Genomic DNA, 26,189 nt, shown 5'->3' with positions numbered 1-26,189 from the left:
AAGGGGACCATGTATGGAGGCAGCTATATGGACTACTTTTGGAGGCAGCTATGGCGATGACGTGTGGAGGTAGCAATGGAGACAACGTGTGAAGGCAGCTAAAAAGACGACGTGTGGAGGCTGCTATGGAGACAATTTAATTTAGATAGTGCCTGTATGTGGCAGTCCAAAAAAGTTTTCAAACCAGAGGAGCAGGTAGCTGGTCCTCCAAAAAGATTAAATAAATTGAGAGCCTGTATGTGGCAGTCCAAAAAAGTTTTCAAACCAGAGGAGCAGGTAGCTGGTCCTCCAGAAAAATTACATAGATTGAGTGCCTGTATGTGGCAGTCCAAAAAATTGTTTAAAACAGAGGACAGGGTAGTTGGCCCTCCAGAAAAATTAAATACATAGAGTACTATAGCCAGAGCCAGTTGGCCCTGGCAAAAAAATAGCCAGTTTCCTCTGCTTTAGTGTAAAAAGAGGAGGAGAAGGAGGACAATGAGGAGGAGGAGTGCATACATTATTCAGGTTCAGCTTCTTTCACCTGGTGGAGAATGGAAATGCGGAGAAATCCAGGCTTTATTCATCTTGATAAGCGTCAGCCTGTCAGCGCTGTCAGTCGACAGGCGTGTACGCTTATCGGTGATGATGCCACCAGCTGCACTGAAAACCCGCTCGGACAACACGCTAGCGGCAGGGCAGGCAAGAACCTCCAAGGCGTACAGCGCCAGTTCGTGCCACATGTCCAGCTTTGAAACCCAGTAGTTGTAGGGAGCTGTGTGATCATTTAGGACGATGGTATGGTCAGCTACGTACTCCCTCACCATCTTTCTGTAAAGATCAGCCCTACTCTGCCGAGACTGGGGACAGGTGACAGTGTCTTGCTGGGGTGACATAAAGCTGGCAAAGGCCTTGTAAAGCGTACCCCTGCCAGTGCTGGACAAGCTGCCTGGTCGCCTACTCATCCTCGCTACTTGTCCCGCAGAAGTACGCCCTCTGCCGCAAGCGCTGTCAGAAGGGAAATACTGTTTCAGCTTGTCCACCAGGGCCTGCTGGTATTCATGCATTCTCACACTCCTTTCCTCTCCAGGGATGAGAGTGGAAAGATTTTGCTTGTACCGTGGGTCCAGAAGAGTGAATACCCAGTAATCGGTGCTGGAATAAATTCTTTGAACGCGAGGGTCACGGGATAGGCAGCTTAGCATGAAATCTGCCATATGTGCCAGAGTCCCAACGCGCAAGAATTCACTCCCCTCACTGGCCTGATTGTCCATTTCCTCCTCCTCCAACTCGTCCAACTCCTCTTCTTCTGCCCATACACGCTGAACAGTGAAGGACTGAACAATGGTCCCCTCTTCTGTCTCGCCAACATTCTCCTCCTCTTCCTCCTCATCCTCCTCCACCTCCTCCGATATGCGCTGAGAAACAGACCTAAGGGTGCTTTGGCTATCAACAAGGGAATCTTCTTCCCCCGTCTCTTGTGACGAGCGCAAAGCTTCCGACTTCATGCTGACCAGAGAGTTTTTCAACAGGCCAAGCAGCGGGATGGTGAGGCTGATGATGGCGGCATCACCACTGACCATCTGTGTTGACTCCTCAAAGTTACTCAGCACCTGACAGATATCAGACATCCACGTCCACTCCTCATTGTAGACTTGAGGAAGCTGACTGACCTGACTACCAGTTCTGGTGAAAGTTGACATCTGGCAGTCTACAATCGCTCTGCGCTGCTGGTAAACTCTGGATGTGGATAACAAAGTTAGTGTTGAATTCCACCTCGTGGGCACGTCGCACAACAGTCGGTGAGCGGGCAGTTGGAGGCGGCGCTGCGCTGCCCTGAGAGTGGCAGCATCTGTTTTGGACTTCCTGAAATGCGCACAGATGCGGCGCACCTTCGTGAGCAAATCAGACAGATTGGGGTATGTCTTGAGGAAACGCTGAACTATTTAACACATGGGCCAGGCATGGCACATGTGTCATGCATCAAAGGAGTAGAGGAATAGTCGGCACTCACCGTTTTTTTCATAAAATCTTTTTCTTTATTTCATATCCTTTAAAAAGTATTTCGTTTCACAGGGAGAGGCATTCGACAGCAGGAAAAAACGGGGTGAGGGTTAGAGGGACGAGTCGTTTCGCGCTATCCTAGCGCTTCATCTTGCCTTCTACTGCATGGCGTGCCGAGCAATTTATGCTGGCCGCCAAACACACCTCACTGACGTCACAAAGAACACACCCACAACCTTAACCTATTCCTATTGGTTAAAAACAAATTCGGGGAGTGGTCAGTTTTTGGCCACTCCCTTAAAAAGCTAAATGTTGCGTCGGACCAGAATGAAAACTACTTTGTCGCTCTCCTCCAATCACTGATTAGGTGGGCGGAGTTTAGGCGTTAGACAGCAAAACGGACCTTATTGAAGACTGAATTTAAGGTAAGATTACGCATCATCTATGTCATAAAGAGGGGCGTAGTATGACAGTTTAGAGAAGGAACCTAAAAGGGTGCAGTATCTAATACCTTCTAGGGAGGGCGTGGCTAGAAGGAGAGGATTTTTTAGCTTAGACTTTAGGGAAAGGGCTACGGGTCTTTCCCTGTACGAATGAGCAATACGGAGAATCTTTGCACCTCTTTCTCTGAACCCGATACAGAAGTTCTAAGGGTTCGGACGTGGCATGTCAGTACAGCATCTTCTCATTACATATAGTTTTTTGTTATTGGGCCTTCTATTATTTATAGAGGTAAAATCGGCCTCATAAAAAACCCCCCATATCGTTTTTGTCCTTTAGACCCAAGGCTCCAAGGGCCTCTGTTTTTATTATCCACCATGCCTCCCTTCTCAGAAGTTGCTTTTGCCTATCACCCCCATGTGCCGGGGTAGGCACTAATTCTAATCCTGCAAAGGACAATGTCCCAGGGTTGCCGTTGTGTGCAACCCTGACATGTTCTATTAAGCGTGGAGCCCCTTTGCCATTAATGATGGAATTTTTGTGCTCCCTAAAACGGGTAAATAGGGTTCTTATAGTTTTACCTATGTAAAAGTGTCCACATGGGCAGAAGATAACATAAACAATAAAACAGGATCTGCATGTAATAAAGGAATTAATTTTGTGCTCTATACCGCCTATCTGTATGGTTTTACCCTGGATCATTTGGGAACAGTGGTTACAATTACCGCATCTATAGTTCCCTACGGTGGTTATCTTTTTCAGCCAATTCCTTTCATTGCTCCTCTCTGGCAATCTACTTCGTACTACGAAGTCTTTGATGGTTTTACTTCTTCTGAAAGTCACAGTGGGCCCGTTTTCTGCTATTCCCCTCAGTTGTGGATCTGATTTAATTAGATACCAATTTTTATAGATGGCATTTCTTATTTTGTCCGCCATTGGACTGTAATCGAAAGCAAAGTTAAACCTAGTTGGATGGTCTCCACCTTTCTTTTTTTGAATTAATGGCACATGTGTCAGTCTGCCGAGTTGCAGAGCTGTCACCAGGTTACGGCCGTTGTCACACACAACCATGCCTGGCTTCAGGTTCAGCGGTGCCAGCCACAGATCAGTCTGCGCCGTGATGCCCTGTAATAACTCTTGGGCGGTGTGCCTTTTATCGCCTAGGCTCAGCAGTTTGAGCACCGCCTGCTGTCACTTAGCGATGGCACTGCTGCTGTGCCTAGAGCTACCGACTGATGGCGCCATGCCCACGGATGGTAATTCAGAGGAGGAGGTGGAGGAGGGGTGGGAGGAGGTGGAGGCATAGTAGGCCTTTGAGACCTGGACCGAGGTAGGCCCCGCAATCCTCGGCGTCGGCAGTATATGACCAGCCCCAGGGTCAGACTCGGTCCCAGCCTCCACCAAGTTAACCCAATGTGCCGTCAGCGATATATAGTGGCCCTGCCCAGCAGCACTCGTCCACGTGTCCGTGGTCAGGTGGACCTTGTCTGAAACGGCATTGGTCAGGGCACGGAGGATGTTCTCTGACACGTGCTTGTGCAAGGCTGGGGCGGCACATCAGGAAAAGCAGTGGCGGCTGGGGACCGAATACCGAGGGGCGGCTGCCGCCCTGAGGTTTCGAAAGGCCTTGGTCTCTACCAGCTTATAGGGCAGCATCTCCAGGCTAAGCAACTTGGAGATGTGGACGTTGAGGGCTTGGGCGTGTGGGTGGGTTGCGCTATACCTCCTTTTGCGCTCCAGCGTCTGGGGTATGGAGAGCTGAACGCTGGTGAATGCTGTGGAGGATCGTGGAGGCGAAGGGGTTTACGCACGGGAGTTGTTTGGGCCAGGGTCCTGGGAAGGGGGCTGACTAGCAGATGACACAGGGGAAGGAGCAGTGGTTTGCCCCGCCGGAGGTGAACGGGCTTGGTGCCATTGAGTGGGGTGTTTAGCATTCAGATGCCTGCGCATACTGGTGGTAGTTAAGCTAGTAGTGGTGGAACCCCTGCTGATCCTGGTTTGGCAAAGGTTGCACACCACAGTCCGTCGGTCATCCGGTGTTTCTTTAAAGAACCTCCAGACTTCTGAAAATCTAGCCCTCGCCACGGGAGCTTGACTACGGGCAACATTTGGCGCTGATGCACCAGCTCTGGCCCTGCCTCTCCGTCTGGCCCCACCACTGCCTCTTCCAACCTGTTCTGCTATAGGACTCGCCTCCGTCTCAGAAGCACTGTGTTCACCCGGCCTATCAACCCAGCTTGGGTCTGTCACCTCATCATCCTCCGATCCCTCAGTCTGCTCCCCCCTCGGACTTCCTGCCCTGACAACAACTTCACCACTGTCTGACAACCGTGTCTCCTCATCGTCCGACACCTCTTTACACACTTCTTCCACTACGTGAATAATGTCATCATCACCCACAGACTGTGACTGGTGGAAAACCTGGGCATCGGAAAATAGCTCAGCAGCAGCAAACAGTGGTTTGTGACTGTGGGAAGGGTCCAGAAAACAGTTCCTCAGAGTATGCCGGTTCAAATGCCAAATTTTGGTGGGAGGGGGCAGACTGGGGGGAAGGAGGCTGAGGTGGAGGAGCTGGAGGAGAGCCGATTTCGGTGACATGGGTGGACTGCGTGGAAGACTGACTGGTGGACAAATGGCTAGAAGCATTGTCCGCAATCCATGACATCACCTGTTCGCACTGTTCTGGCCTCAACAGTGCTCTACCACGAGTCCCAGTAACTTGAGACATGATGAACCTAGGGAGTGTACCTCTGCGGCGTTCCCCTGCTCCCCCATCAGCAGGTGGTGTCTCACCCCGCCCAGGACAACGGCCTCTGACCCCTGCAGTAGTTGGACGCCCACGTCCACGCCCTCGTCCTCTACCCCTAGCCCTCGAGTTAAACATTTTCCAAATTAAAGTGTAAACTTGAAAAAAAAAAAAAAAAATGTGTTTATTTTTTTTTAGTTTTTAATTTTTTTTAACAAAACGATGCTATCCTATTGCTATGGCTAGTTTCTAACCTGCACTGACAGCACACAACTGGATTTTGTGCTTTGCAAGATGAGTTTGAGCTATAAAATGAAATAAAGGTAAAAAAAAATAAAAAATCAGCAGACTCTGCCTAATTCTACTCAAACCCCTAATAAATTGTCCCACTTCGGTGTTTGAGGTGGATATGCGTGTCACTAAGAGCTAAACACAACGGTCGCAAGTCCCCCTGCAAATTCCTCACAATATGGTACTAGCTGCACTACTAGTGCCAGCAAGCCCAGCCACAAGCAAACAAAAAAAAGGAAAATATAACGCTATTGTAGGCCTAAGTAAGCCGTTGGGGTTCTCCTATGGCTATTTTGTAGCTTACAATGAGAGCACACTGCTTTGCAAGATGAGTTTGAGCTATAAAATGAAATACAGCTAAAAAAAAAAAAATCAGCAGACTCTGCTTAATTCTACTCAAACCCCTAATAAATTGTCCCACTTTGGTGTTTGAGATGGATATGTGTGTCACTAAGAGCTAAACACAACGGTAGCAAGTCCCCCTGCAAATTCCTCACAATATGGTACTAGCTGCACTACTAGTGCCAGCAAGCCCAGCCACAGGCAAACCAAAAAAAAGTAAAATAAAACGTTATTGTAGCCCTAAGAAGGGCTGTTGGGTTCTTGTAGAATCACTCCTGCCTAACACTATTCTAATAGAACAGCCTAACGCTTTCCCTGACCAGCAGCAGCTCTCTCCCTAGCGGCATCCAGACACAGAATGATCCGAGCAGCGCGGGCAGGGGCTAGTCTATTCCAGGGTCACCTGATCTGGCCAGCCAACCACTGCTATCGACGTGTAAGGGTACCACGTCATGCTGGGTGGAGTGCAGAGTCTCCTGGCTTGTGATTGGCTCTGTTTCTGGCCGCCAAAAAGCAAAACGGCGGGAGCTGCCATTTTCTCGAGCGGGCGAAGTATTCGTCCGAGCAACGAGCAGTTTCGAGTACGCTAATGCTCGAACGAGCATCAAGCTCGGACGAGTATGTTCGCTCATCTCTAATTGTGAATAAGAAATTGTAATGTTATTTCATGTACTATGTAACTGTAATTAAGAAAGTCTTTTATTGTTGAATAAAGATTATTAAAAAAAAAAAAAAATGTAAGAAGCACTGGGTAATGAAGCTTCTGCATAACTTGGCCTCACCTTCATATTTGGAGGGCAAGGAAAGTCGTAGTCTGGGCTCGGCAGTAGACAATGCAGCCATAGTAACGGGAGGTATTGCAGGTACTGGACACTGGTGCTGGGTAGCCAACAATTGCTGAACGGTGGCGATGAGTTGACCAAGTTGCTGGCCTTGGGCAGCAAACTGCTGGGACTGCTGGACCATGATGGTGGTAAGGTCAGCCAGTTCAGGAAGCAGAACCTTCGTGGGATCCATGGCCTGATCTTACTGTCAGGAACCAGGAGTAGTGGAAGCACTGGACCACCATGGACGATGACGTAAGCCAACAACTGTGAGTGGAGTTTAAGTGGCACCTGATTTTTCATAGATTACGACAGAACCTGTTCTGTTAAACGCGGATACATGTAGAAACCCCCCAAAAGAGTGCAGAGGGTGTCAGCAGTAAATTTGCATTCATGTCACTGATCCTTTTGCCCTTCTTTTTATCCGTCAGTGACCGCTTTCAATCAGTCAATAATCCATCAGTATTGCTAAAGCCAAAAACAAACAGGAGTTGACCAGTAAATGGGATATTTGCATGTCCTCTGTGTTCTGTATCCCCTCCTGCTTTTGGCTATCAATCCTGAAGCTTTTCATTCTGACAGATGAAATGAAGGGGAAAACTAAACCTAGTGGCAAAGTCATAGAGTGATGGAGGGTGAAAACAGCATTGTGGAAATCGCAGGGTGTTCCAGGGAGACATCGGTCAGTTGGAAGCAACATTGTATGCCACAGAGTGTGGAGGTGGCAGCAGAAGCATCATGAGGTCAGAGAGTGGCACAATGACAAATTCTGGAGCTGGCAGCAACAGGGTAGGCCACAGTGTCCTCAAAGATTTCGTCCTCACTGTATAGTGGTGCTTAGCCCAGACCACCTAGTAGATCTCTAGTGGTCTTAGGCTCGTTCCACACTTGCGAGTGTAATGCGATGAACTCGCATCACATTTGGGAGTGCTGCCGGGATCTCCCGGCCCGAACGCTGCAAACCATAACTGAACTCAGCAAGTTAGTTCAGTTCCGGTTTGCAGTGTTCGGGCTGGGAGATCCAGGCAGCACTCGCAAGTGTGATGCAAATTCATCGCTTCACACTCGCAAGTGTGGAATGGGCCTAAGGGGCGCTCTGCCGTCTGTTTCTTTACAAAATAAAGAGAATTTCTTAATGACGTTGATTAGAAAAATGTTCACAACATCATAAATCATCTGCAGTGACGGTTACTCTGTAAGATCCAATTACTCATTAGACGTGTTTCCTCCTTACACTCACCAGGAAGTGACAATGGAATAGAAAGTGGAATTGTCTTTATCGGCGCAGAGCTAGGACTGTGACTTATTCCTACTATAGAGACCCCATCAATAATGAGACGGAGGGAGAGGATCCTATAACGGGATGAAGACAAGAGGCGATATTTACTGTACAGAAGATAAAGAAGAATAACGGGAGAGAACCAGGAACTGAAAGATAAGAACTTCAGAAACAGGTTCTGTTACATTGTTATCATTGTACATGTCTTTACCTTCTCCTCTGATATGTTGTGTCTTACACGTCGTCCTTTCTGCTTCTGTATTAGTCCACAATCTCCTCACATTCCATGGGATCAATCATGAAGAAACTTCCCTGGAAAGTTGTGGTGCAGTCCCAGTGTATGTGAACGTATTCTTGGTCTGACCGCACCCGATCCCAGAGGAAGCTGCAGGGTTAATAGTCTATGTCCATTACTGAATCCCACTCTGCAGAATCCAGGAGTAATGTGACTGTGGAGAATACACCACGATGTACAGAACAAGACGCTCTGCCCAAAAATAAATAATAGCTCGCAATTGTTTGTTCCTTGTAAATTAGGCATAGACACAACTATCACCTTATATTTGCCAGTGAATGAGGTAGGTATAGGTAAAATATGCAACGACAAATAATACTGTATCTGTATCTCTCTGTCTATTATTTGGGTAGATAAAATACCACTTGTGAGTATCTCCTGTAAATAATAATAATAATATTGGTGCAGATAGTCTCCCTATATCTCGCTGTATATTGTACAGGTAGAATGATTATTGCCTGGCTGTCTCTCCATGTATACAGTACAGATAAGACTGGGTTCACATGTTGTTTTTGTTATATGCCCAGTCTATACGTGAGGAAGGCTCCCATCATATGCACTGACCGTACCCATTGACATTTACTACCACTACTCAGTATAGTAAGTATCCGCTGAAAAAAAACAGACAGAAAAGGTGTCACAAGCTACATCCTTCCATAATAGTCCCTCCTGCTGAGCGACATAACGGAGAGCGGATAAGTTGGTCAGCAGGAGAGGGGGACACGGTGATGTCACTGTCCATATAGGGTCACTGACATCACTGGGGAAACACCTGTAACATCAGCAGCAGCCAATCACTGGCTGCTGCTGTTGTTCACTCCTCCCCCTGCATTCATGGTAGAAAAGGATTCACCAAGCGACGCGCCCCACTTTATAACCATGCAGAGGGTTACGTCTGTGCCAAATGTTGTAAGGAAGTGGAAAATACGACATGTGAACCCTTATACAGATGTTTTCATTTCTCTCCAGGTAAGTATCTCACATAAGTGATTTCATCTCTCACATGTTTTGGAAATTTTTTTGTCTAAAATTTCATGGGACAAAACTGAAGATCTGACCCTGTGATAGAATGTAAAGAAGTCGTGGTAGTAGTGTTCGGCTTGAAGAACAGTGAACATTTGTTGTGCTTTCAAAATAACACAAGACACATCCAATAATGTCTAAGTGAAACACCACTACGTGACAATGAGCCCAAAGTGTCCATATCTGGTGTGGCCACCGTTATTTTCCAGCACTGTCCGCGCTCTCTTGGGCATGGAGTTCACTGGAGCTTCCCAGGTTACAGCCACTGGAATCCTCTTCCTCCTCCATGAAGACACCACATAGCTGGTGAATTTTAGAGATATTGTGCTCCCCCACCTTCTGATTGAGGAGGCTCACAGATGCTCAATAGGGTTTATGTCTGGAGACATGATTGGCCAGTCCATCACCTTTACCCACAGTTTCTTTAGTAAGGCAGTGGATGAAACAGAGCTGTGTTTGGAGTCATAATCACGTTGGATAGTGCCCTGTGGGACAGTTTCGGAAGTGAGGGGATAGGATCATGCTCTGGTTCAGTATGTTACACTACATGTTGGCATTCATGCTTCCCTCAAAGTGCCAGGAGCATATATGCACCCCCAAACTATGACAGTTCATATGACAGTCCCTTACACCTAGAAACACATCCAGAGATACAGCCCCCTGAAGTGTGACCTCCTCCCTCCAGATTCTTAGCCATCAGGATACAGGGAGAATTTGCTGCACATAGGAGCTGCTGCACCTCACAGATAATGAAAATATTCACCTTATATGTTACTATATTCTGATAAGGAATAATATCAACTAATATTCATGTTTTTAACCCTTCTCTATGCAGAACTGTCTAAGAACACACTTGCTCTCTTATTGCCTTTTATTTTGTGATAGGTTTTTCTTTTTTTTTTGCAACAATTTAACTGATACGATGAACATTCGATCCTCTTTGTCTAATGTCGCTATTATAGACTCACCGGCCACTTTATTAGGTATACCTGTCCAACTGCTTGTTAACACTTAATTTCTAATCAGCCAATCACATGGCGGCAACTCAGTGCATTTAGGCATGTAGACATGGTCAAGACAATCTCCTGCAGTTCAAACCAAGCATCAGTATGGAGGAAGAAAGGTGATTTGAGGCCTTTGAACGTGGCATGGTTGTTGGTGCCAGAAGGGCTGGTCTGAGTATTTCAGAAACTGCTGATCTACTGGGATTTTCACGCACAACCATCTCTAGGGTTTACAGAGAATGGTCCGAAAAAGAAAAAACATCCAGTGAGCGGCAGTTCTGTGGGCGGAAATACCTTGTTGATGCCAGAGGTCAGAGGAGAATGGGCAGACTGGTTCGAGCTGATAGAAAGGCAACAGTGACTCAAATCGCCACCTGTTACAACCAAGGTAGGCAGAAGAGCATCTCTGAACGCACAGTACGTTGAACTTTGAGGCAGATGGGCTACAGCAGCAGAAGACCACACCGGGTGCCACTCCTTTCAGCTAAGAACAGGAAACTGAGGCTACAATTTGCACAAGCTCATCGAAATTGGACAGTAGAAGATTGAAAAAACGTTGCCTGGTCTGATGAGTCTCGATTTCTGCTGCGACATTCAGATGGTAGGGTCAGAATTTGGCGTCAACAACATGAAAGCATGGATCCATCCTGCCTTGTATCAACGGTTCAGGGTGGTGGTGGTGGTGTCATGGTGTGGGGAATATTTTCTTGGCACTCTTTGGGCCCCTTGGTAGCAATTGAGCATCGTTGCAACGCCACAGCCTACCTGAGTATTGTTGCTGAGCATGTCCATCCTTTATGAGCACAATGTACCCTGTAACATCTGATGGCTACTTTCAGCAGGATAATGCGCCATGTCATAAAGCTGGAATCATCTCAGACTGGTTTCTTGAACATGACAATGAGTTCACTGTACTCAAATGGCCTCCACAGTCACCAGATCTCAATCCAATAGAGCATCTTTGGGATGTGGTGGAACGGGAGATTCGCATCATGGATGTGCAGCCGACAAATCTGCGGCAACTGTGTGATGCCATCATGTCAATATGGACCAAAATCTCTGAGGAGCTTCCAGCACCTTGTTGAATCTATGCCACGAAGAATTGAGGCAGTTCTGAAGGCAAAAGAGGGTCCAACCCATTACTAGCATGGTGTACCTGATAAAGTGGCCGGTAAGTGTATACGCTTTTAACATGTTTTTTCTGCCTATCCACAAAACAAAAGGTATTTTCAATGAGTTCAGATATTGGTCTATGGACCTCAGAAGTGTCTGGTGATATTTATTCCAAGGTATTTTATTTGATTAGTTTGCCAAGTGGATGGGTATTTACTTTGAAGTTCTTTAATTAACTTGCTGTATGCGGTGATATTTAATGCTTCAGATTTGGTAACGTTTATTTTAGAATTAGAAAGAGAGCCAAACTCGCCTATGAGGTCTATTATCTGGGGAAAGGATTTTTTTTGGATTGGTGATAAGTAATAAGAGGTCAATAAGTAATAATAAGTAATAAGAGGTCAAGTGTGTTGTGTTTCCTGTCCAACCATTAATACCTGGGTGTTCCCTCAGTGCCTGAAGTAGGGTTTCCATAATGAGAACAAATAAGGACGGGGTGAGGGGACAACCTTGTCTGGTTCCATTTTTTATTAAAAAGGGGCCGAAAGATAGTTGTTCACTCTCGCTTTCGCACTAGGTCGAGAATAGAGTGTCATCACTGAGTCTATATTATATGTTGGGGAAGCCCAAATCTGCTCCATGTAATGGTCATGAAGTTCCAGTTTATTCTATCGAATGCCTTCTTGGCATCTGTGCCGAGAAGGATTGGAGGAGTTCAGTGTTTCCTGGCATGGGAAATGGCATGGATTATTCTGGTAGAGTTCTGGTTGCCCTCTCTCCCTGGCACAAACCCTGTCTGCTCTGAGTTAAGTAGGTGTGGCAGTATTTTATTAAGGTGGGTGGATAAAATTTTAGCCCATATTTTTGCGTCTACATTTATGAGCAAGATCATTGCACTGCTCTGGGTTTTTCCCCTCTGGGTTTTTTCCCCTGTAATAGAGGCGTCTAGGGCCTGTGATGGTAAGGGGCCCCCTTTTCTCACTGTTCCGTTAAGTGTGGCAGTAATATGGGAGCAAGTTTGCAATAGTACGTTGTCGCTGAAGCCCATCTGGGCTGGGAGCTTTATGTAGTGGTAAAGAGTTTAACATTTTTTCCACCTCTTGCATAACGGGTCTGACTAGTTCCTCTATCTCAGTTTGTAATACTGTGGGCAGTATAAATTTGCTTAGGAATGTGTGCATAATATCTGTAGTCTGTGAACTGTCTGCTGGGTATTGAGGAGTGAGATTGTATAGCAGTTCATAGAATTTCTGGAACTCTTCTGCTATCTCGTGGGTTTTTTCAGTTTTTTGAGTGGGGGACTGGGCTGGGCTAGGAATTATAGAAGCATCTTTTTGCTTTTTTATTAAGAGAGTTTATTTCCCTTGTCACCATGGGAGTAGTGTCTAAATTTGGCGTACAAGTACCGTATATACTCGAGTATAAGCCGACCCGAGTATAAGCCGAGACCCCTAATTTTACCACCAAAAACTGGGAAAAACTACTGACTCGAGTATAAGCCGAGGGTGGGAAATGCATTGGTCAAACCCCCCCAGTAGTATACTGCCTGCCAGCCCCCAGTAGTATACAGCCTGCCAGCCCCCATGTAGTATTTAGCAGCCCCTAGTAGTATACAGCAGCCCCCTAGTAGTATACAGCAAGCCCCTAGTAGTATACAGCAAGCCCCTAGTAGTATACAGCAGCCCCTAGAAGTATACAGCAGCCCCCTAGTAGTATACAGCAGCCCCCTAGTACTATACAGCAAGCCCCCTAGTAGTATACAGCAAGCCCCTAGTAGTATACAGCAAGCCCCTAGTAGTATACAGCAAGCCCCTATTAGTATACAGCAGCCCCTAGTATACAGCAGCCCCTAGTAGTATACAGCAGCCCCCTAGTAGTATACAGCAGCCCCCTAGTAGTATACAGCAGCCCCTAGAAGTATACAGCAGCCCCTAGAAGTATACAGCCAGCCTGCCCCCACGGCCCTTAAAAAAATAAACTTATACACTCACCCTCCGATGTCAGCGCGGCTCCCCGATGTCGGCGCGACTTACCGATGTTCCCGATGTCAGCGCGTCCCGTCTTCTTTCTTCTCCGCGGCTCCTCTTCTCTCTTCCGGCATGGACGCGGCCATGTTTTCTTCTAGCATGCGCATACTATGACGCGGCCGCTGCTGACGTCATAGTATGCGTGGCCACTAAGAAACCATGGCCGCCTCCATGCCGGAAGATAGAAGAGAGAAGAGGAGCCGCGGAGAAGAAAGAAGCCGCGCCGACATCGGGGAGCCGCGCTGACATCGTAGGGTGAGTATTTAAGTTTATTTTTTTTTAAGTGGGTAATTTTTTTTGTTATAGACTCGTGTATAAGCCGAGGGGACATTTTTCAGCACATTTTTTGTGCTGAAAAACTCAGCTTATACACGAGTATATATGGTAGTTCTTAGCAACTTTGGCATTTAAGAAGTCCGTTAACTTCCTCCTTTCTGTACAAAGTTCTGTATAGGTAGCCTCCAGTTTGTATGTTTTGAAAATGGATTCTTATTTATATATATTTGCCAATATTTCATCTACAGCTTTGGACGTTTCCTTTTTGTAATAGGCTCCTAGTGCCATAAATTCTCCACAAATTAAAACTTTATGCGCTTGCCAATTGAGGGGTATAGACTAGAGATGAGCGAACACTAAAATGCTCGGGTACTCGTTATTCGAGACGAACTTTTCCCGATGCTCGAGTGCTCGTCTCGAATAACGAACCCCATTGAAGTCAATGGGAGACTCGAGCATTTTTCAAGGGGACCAAGGCTCTGCACAGGGAAGCTTGGCCAAACACCTGGGAACCTCAGAAAAGGATGGAAACACCACGGAAATGGACAGGAAACAGCAGGGGCAGCATGCATGGATGCCTCTGAGGCTGCTTAATCGCACCATTATGCCAAAATTATGGGCAACAGCATGGCCATGACAGAGTGACAGAATGAAGCTAGATAGCATCTAAAACATCCAATAATTGACCCTGACACTATAGGGGACGGCATGCAGAGGCAGCGGCAGCAGGCTAGAGAGTGGCATGGCGACATACCCTAATTGGACTCAGGCTTCAAACCAATGGGTGTCAGAGAGGAACCAAAGGAGGTGAGCAAGAAGCGCTCAAATAATATCGGTACATGATAAAAGTTTGCCAGTATATTTTGTGGATTACACAGCAGGGTGGCGACAAAGTTAACATGGAAGCCATGAAAACAACCCAAAATTCTGCCTGACACAGCTCGTTTGATAAGGGGACCATGTATGCTTACAGTTCATGCCAGTCGCTGCACTGGCTGCCAGTCTCCTTTCGAATACAGTTTAAAATAATAATAACCCTCATCCATAAAGCTCTGTATAATGCTGCACCCCCCTACCTCTCCTCTCTTATCTCAGTCTATCGCCCAACCCGTGCTCTTAGATCCGCCAGTGATCTTAGATTAACCTCTACCCTAGTGCGGACCTCCCACTCGCGTCTCCAAGACTTCTCTAGAGCTGCACCAATTCTATGGAATGCTCTGCTCCGGACTATCAGACTAATACCTAACCTCCAAAGTTTCAAACGTGCTCTTAAAACCCATTTCTTTAGGCAAGCCTATAACACTCATTAACTGCATGAAGTTTTAACTCTTCTACTAACCCGTCCTGTGTCGTCCTCCCATCTGTTATCCAGCAACCAACAGGCACCAGACTTCTCTGCAGTCCCATTCACCCTGGACCTGGTATATAAGATGACGGCTGAGTGGTTCAAGCGACAGCAATTCCATTTATTATATTTTTTTCTATTCCCTAAGAAGAATGGCTTGACCATTAAATATTCTTTTACCTCGTGTTACCCCATCATCTTCATAAACCGTAAGCTCTGGCGAGCAGGGACCTCACTCCTGTTGTTCCATACAAATGTTGTGCTCTGTTACATTACATTTGTATTTGTTTCCTATGATTTGTAAAGCGCTACAGAATATGATGACGCTATATAAATAAAGATTATTATTATTATTATTATGGAGGCAGTGAACTAGTAGTAGATTAAAGGTGCTGCAACTATGTTAGTTGGATCTTGGGATGGAGCTGGCGCTCTGCAGCCAGGCGAGCTTTTGCCAATCCAAGCCCCTGTCTCTAGGCTACTCCCCAAACAGCACTTCTAAGAACCTTTTGTATAAGATCAAGTGTAGTAGCGTTCTTATAAGTTTAGGATATGCCGGGTGAGGGGAATGTAAACAGATGCGCAAGAAGCGCTGAAATAATATCCCTAAATGGTAAAAGTTTGCCAGTATATTTTGTGGATAACACAGCAGGGTGGCGACAAAGTTAACAACTTTGATGTGGAATCCATGAAAACAACCCAAATTTCTGCCTGACACACCTCGTTTGATAAAGGGACGATGTATGGAGGCAGCTATATGGACGACTTTTGGAGGTAGCAATGGAGACAACGTGTGGAGGCTGCTATGGAGACAATTTAATTTGGATAGTGTATGTGGCAGTCCCAAACATTTTTCAAACCAGAGGAGCAGGTAGGTGGCCCTGCAGTAAAATGGAATAGATTGAGTGCCTGTATGTGGCAGTCCCAAAAATGTTTCAAACCAGAGGAGCAGGTAGGTGGCCCTCCAGTAAAATGGAATAGATTGAGTGCCTGTATGTGGCAGTCCCAAAAATGTTTCAAACCAGAGGAGCAGGTAGGTGGCCCTGCAGTAAAATGGAATAGATTGAGTGCCTGTATGTGGCAGTCCCAAAAATGTTTCAAACCAGAGGAGCAGGTAGGTGTCCCTCCAGAAAAATGGAATAGATTGAGTGCCTGTATGTGGCAGTCCCAAAAATGTTTCAAACCAGAGGAGCAGGTAGGTGGCCCTCCAGAAAAATGGAATAGATTGAGTGCCTGTATGTGGCAGTCCCAAAAATGTTTCAAACCAGAGGAGCAGGTAGGTGGCCCTCCAGTAAAATGGAATAGATTGAGTGCCTGTATGTGGCAGTCCCAAAAAGTTTTCAAACCAGAGGAGCAGGTAGGTGTCCCTCCAGAAAAATGGAATAGATTGAGTGCCTGTATGTGGCAGTCCCAAAAATTTTTCAAACCAGAGGAGCAGGTAGGTGGCCCTCCAGTAAAATGGAATAGATTGAGTGCCTGTATGTGGCACTCACAAAAATTGTTTCAAACAGAGGACCGGGTAGGTGGCCCTCCAGAAAAATTAAATGCATAAAGTACTATAGCAAGAGCCAGTGGGCCCTGTCAAAAAATAGCCATTTTCCTCTGCTTTACTGTACAAAGAGGAGGAGAAGGAGGAAAATGAGGAGGAGGAGGAGTGGATCAATTATTCAGGTTGAGCTTCCTTCACCTGGTGGAGATTGGAAATTCTGAGAAATCCAGCCTTTATTCATTTTAATAAGCGTCAGCCTGTCAGCGCTGTGAGTCGACAGGCGTGTACGCTTATCGGTGATGATGCCACCAGCTGCACTGAAAACCCGCTCGGACAAGACGCTAGCGGCAGGGCAGGCAAGAACCTCCAAGGCGTACAGCGCCAGTTCGTGCCACATGTCCAGCTTTGAAACCCAGTAGTTGTAGGGAGCTGTGTGATCATTTAGGACGATGGTATGGTCAGCTACGTACTCCCTCACCATCTTTCTGTAAAGATCAGCCCTACTCTGCCGAGACTGGGGACAGGTGACAGTGTCTTGCTGGGGTGACATAAAGCTGGCAAAAGCCTTGTAAAGCGTACCCTTGTAAAGCGCACAAGCTGCCTGCTCGCCTACTCTCCCTCGCTACTTGTCCCGCAGAACTACGCACTCTGCCGCTAGCGCTGTCAGAAGGGAAATACTGTTTCAGCTTGTGCACCAGGGCCTGCTGGTATTCATGCATTCTCACACTCCTTTCCTCTGCAGGGATGAGAGTGGAAAGATTTTGCTTGTACCGTGGGTCCAGGAGAGTGAACACCCAGTAATCGGTGCTGGAATAAATTCTTTGAACGCGAGGGTCACGGGATAGGCAGCCTAGCATGAAATCTGCCATATGCGCCAGAGTACCAACGCGTAAGAATTCACTCCCCTCACTGGCCTGACTGTCCATTTCCTCCTCCTCCAACTCCTCCAACTCCTCTTCTTCTGCCCATACACGCTGAACAGTAAAGGACTCAACAATGGTCCCCTCTTGTGTCTCGCCAACATTCTCCTCCTCTTCCTCCTCATCCTCCTCCACCTCCACCTCCTCCGATATGCGCTGAGAAACAGACCTGAGGGTGCTTTGGCTATCAACAAGGGAATATTCTTCCCCTGTCTCTTGTGACGAGCGCAAAGCTTCCGACTTCATGCTGACCAGAGAGTTTTTCAACAGGCCAAGCAGCGGGATGGTGAGGCTGATGATGGCGGCATCGCCACTGACCATCTGTGTTGACTCCTCAAAGTTACTCAGCACCTGACAGATATCAGACATCCACGTCCACTCCTCATTGTAGACTTGAGGAAGCTGACTGACCTGACTACCAGTTCTGGTGGAAGTTGACATCTGGCAGTCTACAATCGCTCTGCGCTGCTGGTAAACTCTGGATAACATGGTCAGTGTTGAATTCCACCTCGTGGGCACGTCGCACAACAGTCGGTGAGCGGGCAGTTGGAGGCGGCGCTGCGCTGCCCTGAGAGTGGCAGCATCTGGGCTGGACTTCCTGAAATGCGCACAGATGCGGCGCACCTTCGTGAGCAAATCAGACAGATTGGGGTATGTCTTGAGGAAACGCTGAACTATCAGATTTAACACATGGGCCAGGCATGGCACATGTGTCAGTCTGCCGAGTTGCAGAGCCGCCACCAGGTTACGGCCGTTGTCACACACAACCATGCCTGGCTTCAGGTTCAGCGGTGCCAGCCACAGATCAGTCTGCGCCGTGATGCCCTGTAATAGCTCTTGGGCGGTGTGCCTTTTATCGCCTAGGCTCAGCAGTTTGAGCACCGCCTGCTGTCGCTTAGCAACGGCACTGCTGCTGTGCCTAGAGCTACCGACTGATGGCGCCGTGCCCACGGATGGTAGTTCGGAGGAGGAGGTGGAGGAGGGGTGGGAGGAGGAGGAGGCATAGTAGGCCTGAAACACCTGGACCGAGGTAGGCCCCGCAATCCTCGGCGTCGGCAGTATATGAGCAGCCCCAGGGTCAGACTCGGTCCCAGCCTCCACCAAGTTAACCCAATGTGCCGTCAGAGATATATAGTGGCCCTGCCCGGCAGCACTCGTCCACGTGTCCGTGGTCAGGTGGACCTTGTCAGAAACGGCGTTGGTCAGGGCACGGATTATGTTGTCTGACACGTGCTGGTGCAGGGCTGGGACGGCACATCGGGAAAAGTAGTGGCGGCTGGGGACCGAATACCGAGGGGCGGCCGCCGCCATGAGGCTGCGAAAGGCCTCGGTCTCTACTAGCCTATAGGGCAGCATCTCCAGGCTTAGCAATCTGGAAATGTGCACATTAAGGGCTTGGGCGTGCGGGTGGGTGGCACTATATTTGCGTTTCCGCTCCAGCGTCTGGGGTATGGAGAGCTGAACGCTGGTGGATGCTGTGGAGGATCGTGGAGGCGACGATGGGGTTTTTGTGGCAGGGTCCTGGGCAGGGGGCTGACTAGCAGCTGACACAGGGGAAGGAGCAGTGGTGTGCACGGCCGGAGGTGAACGGGCTTGTTGCCACTGAGTGGGGTGTTTAGCATTCATATGCCTGCGCATACTGGTGGTAGTTAAGCTAGTAGTGGTGGAACCCCTGCTGAGCCTGGTTTGGCAAATGTTGCACACCACAGTCCGTCGGTCATCCGGTGTTTCCTTAAAGAACTTCCAGACTTCTGAAGATCTAGCCCTCGCCGCAAGAGCCCTCGCCACGGGAGCTTCACTAGTTGACACATTTGGCGCTGATGCACCAGCTCTGGCCCTGCCTCTCCGTCTGGCCCCACTACTGCCTCTTCCAACCTGTTCTGGTCGAGGACTCTCCTCCGTCTCAGAAGCACTGTGTTCACCCGGCCTCTCAACCCAGCTTGGGTCTGTCACCTCATCATCCTCCGATCCCTCAGTCTGCTCCCCCCTCGGACTTCCTGCCCTGACAACAACTTCCCCACTGTCTGACAACCGTGTCTCCTCATCGTCGGACACCTCTTTACACACTTCCACTACGTCAAGAAGGTCATCATCACCCACAGACTGTGACTGGTGGAAAACCTGGGCATCGGAAAATAGCTCAGCAGCAACCGGACAAGTGGTTTGTGACTGTGGGAAGGGTCCAGAAAACAGTTCCTCAGAGTATGCCGGTTCAAATGCCAAATTTTCCTGGGAGGGGGCAGACTGGGGGGGGGGGAGGCTGAGGTGCAGGAGCTGGAGGAGTGGCGATTTCGGTGACATGGGTGGACTGCGTGGAAGACTGACTGGCGGTGGACAAATTGCTCGAAGCATTGTCAGCAATCCACGACATCACCTGTTCGCACTGTTCTGGCCTCAACAGTGCTCTACCACGAGTCCCAGTAACTTCAGACATGAACCTAGGGAGTGTAGCTCTGCGGCGTTCCCCTGCTCCCTCATCAGCGGGTGGTGTCTCACCCCGCCCAGGACCACGGCCTCTGACCCCTGCAGTAGTTGGACGCTCACGTCCCCGCCCTCGTCCTCTACCCCTAGCCCTCGGGTTAAACATTTTTAAAATGAGAGTTATAACTTTATTTTTTTTTTAACTTTTTTTTGTTTTTTTTTGTGTTTTTTTTTTTTTTTTGTGTTTTTTGTTTTTTTTTGAGTTTTTAAAACCAAACAATGCTATCCTATTGCTATGGCTATTTTCTAGCCAAGTATCAAAGCACACTACTATGCCAGATGAGATGACACTGAGTTAGTGCCTAATTGAAATCCAACCCCTACTAAATTTTCCCACTTCGGTCTATGCTATGGATATGTGCGTCACTAAGCGCAGAACACAGCGGTCGCAAGTCTCACTACAAATTGCTCAGAATTGGCTAGTACATGCACTGCAGAAAGTACAGCCACCAGCAGATCAACCAGAAATCAAATATATAGAACGCTACTGTATGCGTAAGTAAGCTCTTTGTATTCTCCTATGGCTATTTTCTAGCCAAGTATCAAAGCACACTACTATGCCAGATGAGATGACACTGAGTTAGTGCCTAATTGAAATCCAACCCCTACTAAATTTTCCCACTTCGGTCTTTGCTATGGATATGTGCGTCACTAAGCGCAGAACACAGCGGTCGCAAGTCTCACTACAAATTGCTCAGAATTGGCTAGTACATGCACTGCAGAAAGTACAGCCACCAGCAGATCAACCAGAAATCAAATATATAGAACGCTACTGTATGCGTAAGTAAGCTCTTTGTATTCTCCTATGGCTATTTTCTAGCCAAGTATCAAAGCACACTACTATGCCAGATGAGATGACACTGAGTTAGTGCCTAATTGAAATCCAACCCCTACTAAATTTTCCCACTTCGGTCTTTGCTATGGATATGTGCGTCACTAAGCGCAGAACACAGCGGTCGCAAGTCTCACTACAAATTGCTCAGAATTGGCTAGTACATGCACTGCAGAAAGTACAGCCACCAGCAGATCAACCAGAAATCAAATATATAGAACGCTACTGTATGCGTAAGTAAGCTCTTTGTATTCTCCTATGGCTATTTTCTAGCCAAGTATCAAAGCACACTACTATGCCAGATGAGATGACACTGAGTTAGTGCCTAATTGAAATCCAACCCCTACTAAATTTTCCCACTTCGGTCTTTGCTATGGATATGTGCGTCACTAAGCGCAGAACACAGCGGTCGCAAGTCTCACTACAAATTGCTCAGAATTGGCTAGTACATGCACTGCAGAAAGTACAGCCACCAGCAGATCAACCAGAAATCAAATATATAGAACGCTACTGTATGCGTAAGTAAGCTCTTTGTATTCTCCTATGGCTATTTTCTAGCCAAGTATCAAAGCACACTACTATGCCAGATGAGATGACACTGAGTTAGTGCCTAATTGAAATCCAACCCCTACTAAATTTTCCCACTTCGGTCTTTGCTATGGATATGTGCGTCACTAAGCGCAGAACACAGCGGTCGCAAGTCTCACTACAAATTGCTCAGAATTGGCTAGTACATGCACTGCAGAAAGTACAGCCACCAGCAGATCAACCAGAAATCAAATATATAGAACGCTACTGTAGGCGTAAGTAAGCTCTTTGTATTCTCCTATGGCTATTTTCTAGCCAAGTATCAAAGCACACTACTATGCCAGATGAGATGACACTGAGTTAGTGCCTAATTGAAATCCAACCCCTACTAAATTTTCCCACTTCGGTCTTTGCTATGGATATGTGCGTCACTAAGCGCAGAACACAGCGGTCGCAAGTCTCACTACAAATTGCTCAGAATTGGCTAGTACATGCACTGCAGAAAGTACAGCCACCAGCAGATCAACCAGAAATCAAATATATAGAACGCTACTGTATGCGTAAGTAAGCTCTTTGTATTCTCCTATGGCTATTTTCTAGCCAAGTATCAAAGCACACTACTATGCCAGATGAGATGACACTGAGTTAGTGCCTAATTGAAATCCAACCCCTACTAAATTTTCCCACTTCGGTCTTTGCTATGGATATGTGCGTCACTAAGCGCAGAACACAGCGGTCGCAAGTCTCACTACAAATTGCTCAGAATTGGCTAGTACATGCACTGCAGAAAGTACAGCCACCAGCAGATCAACCAGAAATCAAATATATAGAACGCTACTGTATGCGTAAGTAAGCTCTTTGTATTCTCCTATGGCTATTTTCTAGCCAAGTATCAAAGCACACTACTATGCCAGATGAGATGACACTGAGTTAGTGCCTAATTGAAATCCAACCCCTACTAAATTTTCCCACTTCGGTCTTTGCTATGGATATGTGCGTCACTAAGCGCAGAACACAGCGGTCGCAAGTCTCACTACAAATTGCTCAGAATTGGCTAGTACATGCACTGCAGAAAGTACAGCCACCAGCAGATCAACCAGAAATCAAATATATAGAACGCTACTGTATGCGTAAGTAAGCTCTTTGTATTCTCCTATGGCTATTTTCTAGCCAAGTATCAAAGCACACTACTATGCCAGATGAGATGACACTGAGTTAGTGCCTAATTGAAATCCAACCCCTACTAAATTTTCCCACTTCGGTCTTTGCTATGGATATGTGCGTCACTAAGCGCAGAACACAGCGGTCGCAAGTCTCACTACAAATTGCTCAGAATTGGCTAGTACATGCACTGCAGAAAGTACAGCCACCAGCAGATCAACCAGAAATCAAATATATAGAACGCTACTGTATGCGTAAGTAAGCTCTTTGTATTCTCCTATGGCTATTTTCTAGCCAAGTATCAAAGCACACTACTATGCCAGATGAGATGACACTGAGTTAGTGCCTAATTGAAATCCAACCCCTACTAAATTTTCCCACTTCGGTCTTTGCTATGGATATGTGTGCCACTAAGAGCTAAACACAACGGTAGCAAGTCCCCCTGCTAATTCCTCACAAAATGGTACTAGATGCAAATTAAAATAAAAAAAGTAGAACGTTATTGTAGCCCTAAGAAGGGCTGTTGGGTTCTTTGAGAATCACTCCTGCCTAACAGTAAGCTAATAGAACACCCTAACGCTTTCCCTGACCAGCAGCAGCTCTCTCCCTAGCGGCATCCAGACACAGAATGATCCGAGCAGCGCGGGCAGCGGCTAGTCTATCCCAGGGTCACCTGATCTGGCCAGCCAACCACTGCTATCGACGTGTAAGGGTACCACGTCATGCTGGGTGGAGTGCAGAGTCTCCTGGCTTGTGATTGGCTCTGTTTCTGGCCGCCAAAAAGCAAAACGGCGGGAGCTGCCATTTTCTCGAGCGGGCGAAGTATTCGTCCGAGCAACGAGCAGTTTCGAGTACCCTAATGCTCGACCGAGCATCAAGCTCGGACGAGCATGTTCGCTCATCTCTAGTATAGACGTTTCAGTTGGTGTATTTATATTAAAATAGGAGGCTATTTTATCACTTATTAGCTTAATTTTATCTTCAGAGTCTAGTATTGACTTATTTAATCTCCAAGTGCCGGAGAGGGGCGGAAGAGACTGTATACAGAGGGACAAAGATATTGGCGCATGATCAGACACTGTGATAGAGCCTATTTCTGGCTTCATGATAAAGTCAATATAGCTAAAATAAGTATAATAAATATAGTTATAAATAAGTAGTCCAGACACTGGAATGAGTGATGCACGTGAGAATAAAAGGATTAATCCTTTTCTAGTGGATTTAACAGCCTCCAAGTGTCTATTAAGGAATAAGTATGCAGTGTTTTCATGACACTCGCTAGTGACCTCTGCGAGTGAGCTGCATTGAGATTGCATGAGTCTATTATTGGGTCTAGTGTTAGGTTGAGGTCATCTCCCACTATCCATAGACCTTCCACAAAAGTATTTAATTTTTCCACTGTTTCCCTTATCCATATCACTTGATTTATATTGGGTGCGTATAGGTCAGCCAGGGTGATTTTAGCTTAACCTACCTTACCCAGCACAGAGAAAGTATGTAGAGGAGAAATCCAGATTTACTTGAAGTTGACTGCAGAGAGAATGCCAGAAGTGGGAAACAAACTGGACCCCTGGTCAGAGACAATGTGCTCTGGAAGTCCATGTAGCTGGAAGATGTGGGTGGAGAACCGGTAGGTTATCACCCAGATGACGGGTTTTCCAGAGGAGGTTGAAAGATCCATAGTAACGGCAGTAGTAGACCAGCTGGTTTAAGGCGAGATGGCTTATTAAGAGCACAGGAAGTGTATGAACCCACAAAATCCGGGACATCTTTGACCAGATCAGGCCACCAATAGAAATGGGAAATGAGAGCTACAGGGTGCCCAGTCACACAAGAGCAATGTCCCCAAGTCAATATCCTCTTTTGAAGTGCAGGTCTGACATAGGTCTTGCCAGGAGGGAGCTGCCGAAGATCCACTGGAGCAGCAACAACCAGTTGCTCGGGAGAAATAGTATACCAAGGAGCCGGTTCTTTCCCAATTACATCAGAGGCACGAGAGAGGGCATCCGCCTTGACATTCTTCTCAGCAGGACAGAAGTAAATAAAGAGGTTAAACATGAAAAGAAGAGCGACGAATGGGTTTGCCTTGGTTTGCAGTGTTGAGCAGTCTGAAGATAAAGGAGATTCTTATGATCTGTATACATGCAGACCGGATGGTGAGCTCTCTCCAGAAGATAACACAATTTTTCCAGAGCAAATTTAATGGCTACTAATTCTCTATCTCCTATGGAGTAATTCCTCTCTGCGGTGGAGAAAGTCTTAGAGAAAAACTCTCAAGTGAGAGTTCAGTCTTTGGGCCCCGTCTGGATGAGCACCACCCTAGCTCCTACTGAGGAGGCATTAACTTCCAGATGAAGAGGCTTCTCTGTATCAGGTCAAGTGAAAACTGTGGCTGAGGCAAAGGCAAACTGTAATTTTGAGAAGGCTTCTCAACTGACGGTATTAATTGGCAAAGCCCAGGAATCTCTGTATTGCATGAAGTCCTACTGGTCATGGCCATTGAAGAACCGCAGACAACTTAAACGGATCCATCTGTAGACCCCTGTCAGAGATAATGGGGCAGATTTACTTACCCGGTCCATTCGCGATCCAGCGGCGATTTCTCTGCTGTGGATTCGGGTCCGGCCGGGATTCACTAAGGTAGTTCCTCCGACGTTGCGCTGCGCTGAAGTCTATTCCTGGTGAAGGTAAGCGCTAGTCCCGCGACACTTTTTTTTAAAATATCTGTCGGGTTTTCGTTCGGCCACGCCCCCGATTTCTGTCGCGTGCATGCCAGCGCCGATGCGCCACAATCCAATCGCGTGTGCCAAAATCCAGGGGCAATACAGGGAAAATCGGCGCAAATCGGAAATATTCGGGTAACACGTCGGGAAAACGCGAATCGGGCCCTTAGTAAATGACCCCCAATGTAAACAAAGAAGGGAAGACTCCTCTGATGGAACTGAAACTCTTCATGTTTGGCATAGAGGCGATTGTCTTTTTGAAGACCTTGTTGTCCATGTAGGCGGTAAAACAGCTCAGTGATCAAAGGCAAAGGATAGCAGTTCTTAATGGTGACCCTGTTAAGACCGCGGTAGTCGATACATGGGCAAAGTGACCTATCCTTTTTGGTCACAAAGAAGAAGCCTGCACCAGCTGGAGGATTTATGTGTGAACCCCCTCTGCAGGTTCTCTTTGATATAATCCGACATTGCTGTGGTTTCAAGAACAGAGGGTGGGTACAACCGACCCTAAAGAGAAGACACGGCAGCAGATCAACATGCCGATTGTAGGGACGGTGCGGTGGCAAAGTCTCGGCTGGATTCTTCGAAAAGACATCTGCAAAGTCCTGATAGCAAGCTAGGAGACCCTTCAGGGGCTTGGAGACCACAGAAGAAGCCATGACTTGTACTAGATGAGGAACCACCATACACCGAGACTGGCAATCAGGTCCCCAATGCAGAATCTCCCCCATCTTCCAATTAAGCCCAGGTGCGTGGAGCTGCAACCACAGAAGACCTAACAGGAGGGAAGACTTGGACCGAGGCAGCACATAGAAAGACAGTCTCTCTTTATGTATGCCCTGTCTTGCAGTAAAACAAACACAGTGTGGTACCGAACCAGATCAGAGAGGATCTGGCCATTGACTGAGAAGATGACCAGAGGCTTCTTGAGACGTACAACCTGGAAGTCATGCCAGGAGACCAGAGAGGCTTCCGCGTAGAGCCAGAACCCAGGAAGGAAGAAATCTGGAACTGAGCACCGGTTCCTGAGCTGAGCATAATGGGAAGGTACAGACGTGGAGAAGCT

General features: G+C 47.2%; 1 protein-coding gene across 1 annotated transcript in view; it reads left to right on the top strand.

Moving 5' to 3' along the window:
* Positions 1-7,916: 7,916 nt before the first annotated feature.
* The window catches only part of LOC140128360 (uncharacterized), a 179,872-nt gene continuing 161,599 nt past the window's right edge, over positions 7,917-26,189 (top strand). The window contains exon 1 of the mRNA XM_072150007.1: positions 7,917-8,081. The gene's annotated coding sequence lies outside the window, so the exon portion shown is untranslated. The remainder of the gene's footprint in view (positions 8,082-26,189) is intronic.

This window comes from Engystomops pustulosus, chromosome 4 (genome assembly GCF_040894005.1).
Source record: "Engystomops pustulosus chromosome 4, aEngPut4.maternal, whole genome shotgun sequence".
NCBI classification, from domain to species: Eukaryota; Metazoa; Chordata; class Amphibia; order Anura; family Leptodactylidae; genus Engystomops; species Engystomops pustulosus.
Note: the sequence above shows the minus strand (reverse complement) of the source record. Positions and strands in the feature narration are given on the sequence as shown.